This window comes from Triticum dicoccoides, chromosome 3B (assembly GCF_002162155.2).
Source record: "Triticum dicoccoides isolate Atlit2015 ecotype Zavitan chromosome 3B, WEW_v2.0, whole genome shotgun sequence".
Taxonomy (NCBI): domain Eukaryota; kingdom Viridiplantae; phylum Streptophyta; class Magnoliopsida; order Poales; family Poaceae; genus Triticum; species Triticum dicoccoides.
In genome coordinates this window covers 692707497-692711457 of record NC_041385.1, presented here as the reverse complement: position 1 = coordinate 692711457, position 3961 = coordinate 692707497, and the positions used below count along the sequence as shown (strand labels likewise).

The following is a 3961-nucleotide window of genomic DNA, read 5'->3' as shown; positions in this document are numbered from 1 at the left end:
TCTGGTGAATTCAAGGCGTACTACGAGGAGATCAGTGTCAAGCACTACACCACGGCTCCTTACTCACCTCAGCAAAATGGTGTGGTAGAGCGGCGGAATCAAACCGTGGTAGAGATGGCCAGATGCATGTTGAAGAGCATGTCCATGCCGGCATACTTCTCGGCAGAAGCTGTCAAGACGGCCGTCTACATACTGAACCGAGCCCTTACACGCAGCCTGGATGGTGTCACCCCATATGAGGCGTGGCACGGCCGTAAACCCAGCGTGCATCATTTGCGCATGTTTGGGTGCACGGTTAATGTCAAGAAGGTTGGGCCGGGGACCAACAAGCTGAGTGATTGTTCAACGCCAATGGTTTTCGTTGGCTACGAGGAGGGGTCGAAGGCCTACAGAGTGTATAATCCAGCGATGAAGAAGGTGCAGATCACGCGGGACGTGGTCTTCGAGGAAAGCAGGCCGTGCACGTGGAGTGCCCAGAGCGCGGGCGCGGGCATGACGACTCCGGCAACCTTCAGCGTGGTTTACGCCATGACGCATGGCGTGCACGAGCTGGACAGTGGCACGGCAGCACCGACGTCCTTGCCGCGAGCCAGTCCTAAGACCCCGGCACCAGCACCATCAGCGGCATCCCCCACGCAGCTCACATCAGAGGGGAGTGCGAGCTGCTCCTCACCCGAGTCGAGTGCGCTCAGCTCACCTCAAACCGAGTTGGAGACACCGCTTGCTAGGCGGGAGATCCGCTGGGCCACGCCACCAAGCCACGATGAGAACCGACATGATGTGGACACCAGAAACATCCGGTATCGGCACGTCTCCTGCGTTCTTGATGAGACGGAGGGAGAGGCAGTGCGCGAGGCCATGCTGCTCTGTCTGCTGAGCACTGAGGAGCCAGCGAATGTCAATGACGCATTGTCCGACTCTGCGTGGAAAGGTGCCATGGACGCTGAGATGGACTCCATTGCTGAGAGCTGCACTTGGGAGCTCGCCACTCTTCCTCGTGGGCATAAGGAGATTGGGCTCAAGTGGGTCTACAAAGTGAAGCGTGATCCTGACGGCAATGTGATCAAACACAAAGCACGCTTACTGGCAAAGGGCTATGTGCAGAGAGAAGGCATTGACTTCGAAGAGGTATTTGCTCCCGTTGCAAGAATGGAAACTGTTTGTATCTTCCTTGCCCTGGCTGCTCATCCCGAGTGGGAGGTGCACCATATGGATGTGAAATCAGCCTTTCTGAATGGTGATCTCTCAGAGGAGGTGTACGTGGGACAACCGCCAGGCTATGTCATTGCTGGGAAGGAAAATCAAGTGTTGAAGCTGAATAAAGCACTCTATGGTCTGCGTCAAGCTCCAAGGGCTTGGTATGCAAAGCTTGACGAGACACTAAGTACACTTGGATTCACCAGAAGCCCCCTAGAGCATGCTGTCTACATGAGAGGTGATGCACACTCATACTTGCTTGTGGGAGTGTACGTCGACGACCTGATAATTACAGGCACCAGCAAAGATGACATTATTCAGTTCAAGGGTCAAATGCAGCAGCTCTTTAAGATAAGCGATCTGGGTCTGCTAAGCTACTACCTGGGGATTGAGGTAGCTCAGTCTGAGGGTTCGATCACATTGAGCCAGCGCAGCTATGCGGAGAAGATTCTTGAGCTGGCCGGAATGACTGGCTGCAACAGTTGTCACACTCCAATGGAATGCAGACTCAAGCTGAAAAAGGAAGATGAAGCCAAGCCTTTTGATCCCTCTCTCTACCGCAGCATCATTGGCAGCCTGAGGTACTTAACTCACACGAGGCCTGACATCACTTATTCAGTGGGCTTGGTGAGCAGGTTCATGGAGAGGCCGACAATGACTCACTGGACGGCTGTAAAGCAGATTCTGCGGTATGTTCAGGGCACGCTCAGCTATGGCTGCAGCTACGCACGAGGAGGAGCTGGTGGACTGCTCGGTTACAGTGACAGTGACCACACCGGTGACCTTGGGGACATAAGAAGCACTTCTAGTCAGGTGTTCTTCTTCGGCGGCAATCCCATCTCATGGACCTCGCAGAAACAAAAGGTAGTTACTATGAGCTCGTGTGAGGCGGAATATGTGGCAGCTGGGGCAGCAACTTGTCAAGGTCTTTGGCTGAGCCGTCTGCTTGTTGAGATGAAGGGCGAAGCGCCAATCAAGTTCAAACTTCTGGTGGACAACAAATCAGCAATTGCACTGGCAAAGAATCCCATCCACCATGACAGAAGCAAGCACATAGATGTGAAGTATCACTTCATACGGGAGTGTGTGGAGGAGAAACAGTTGGAGCTTGATCATGTTGGTACTAATGATCAACTTGCTGACATACTGACAAAGGCTTTGGGTCGTGTGAGACATGTTGAAATGCGGCAGAGGCTGGGCATCAGGGAGATTAGCAAGGGGAATGGAGCTTAAGGGGGAGAATTGTTAACCTAAGCTCCATCACACGTGAGTGTGTGCTAGTACTAGTTTGCTTTGATTAGAATAAGCAATGCATGGCTGCTGATGTGATGTCCACATGCAGCATGCACGTAGAAGTAGAGAAGAGCGGGCCGAGTCTTTGCACGATCACCCCATTTTGTTTTCTATTCTGGTTTTCCCGGTCAGCGTGGCAAGCTAGCGCTATGGAGGTGGTGGGATGGCGCGACAACTTCGGATCGCAGCGGGCGGGCCGGGTTAGTTAGCTAGGTTGTTTGTAAACACAATAATCAGATGAATAGAACTACGGAAAAGCTGGGGAGTCCGCCCGGCGCAAAAACAGCTCGCTTCGTCTCTCTCTGATCTCTCTCTCTCTCTCGTTCCTCTCGATCGCCTTGACAGCAACAGGAGCCGCTCCGGACGCCCACCAGCTTCCCCCACCCGAAGTCGTTCCCGAACACGTCGAACCGCGGCGAGCTCAAGATTGCCAGCGCCCCACCACCAGATGAAAACGACGAGTTCCGGTGGAAAAAAATCGTGGGTTCCCGGGGCCAATGATCCAACCACTCCTGCACGGCCGCCTCGTCGAACGACCCCACGGCGCGGTTCAGCTGCCACGCCGTCCAGCCCAGCCCCTTGTCCAGGATCTCACCGACGGTGCAGCAGGCTACGCGGATCTCTATGGCGTTTCCCAAGTAGTCTGGCGGGATGCCGCTCATGCGCCCCCGGCACCTGACGATCATGGCTCAGAACATCTCCTGCCCCGGCGGGAGGCATCGGGCTCGGGACGCTGCCCGCCAGAGGTGCGCAAGCACGGCCTGGAGCGACGACATGGTGGCGCCGCCGGCCATCTCGTCGTTCGCCCTAGCCTTGAGTGTAACGCCCCAGATGTAACTTTCCCTATTTGTACTCCAACTCTTGCCGTTTCCGGTGTCAAGTTATATTTATTTCTCGGGTTCGGGTCTTTGTCTCCGTGTGTTGTTTTTGTTTTCATGCATCTCATACCATGTCATCATGTGCATTGCATTTGCATACGTGTTCATCTCATGCATTCGAGCATTTTCCCCGTTGTCCGTTTTGCATTCCGGCGCTTCGTTCTCCTCCGGTGGTCATTTCTAGCTTTCTTTCATGTTTGGGAATTAAACATTTCCGGATTGGACCGAGACTTGCCAAGCGGCCTTGGTTTACTACCGGTAGACCACCTGTCAAGTTTCGTACCTTTTGGACTTCGTTTGATACTCCAACGGTTAACCGAGGGACCGAAAAGGCCTCGTGTGTGTTGCAGCCCAACACCCCCCAAATTTGTTCCAAAACCCACCAAACTCTGCTCCATGTCCTAGATCGTTCGATCATGATCGTGTGGGCGAAAACCGCACCTCGTTTGGACTCTCCTAGCTCCACTTATGCCTATATATACACCCCCCCTTTCGGATCTCAGATTCCTCCCCGTCCTCCTCCGAGAAAAAAAAAACAGATCAACCCCCGCCACCGACGGACGTGTCCGGATCAGACCGGACAACGTCCGCCG

At 54.1% G+C, this 3961-nt stretch overlaps 1 pseudogene; it reads right to left on the bottom strand.

Moving 5' to 3' along the window:
- LOC119279812 overlaps positions 1–3961 on the bottom strand; it is a 12369-nt pseudogene that overhangs the window by 2652 nt on the left and 5756 nt on the right.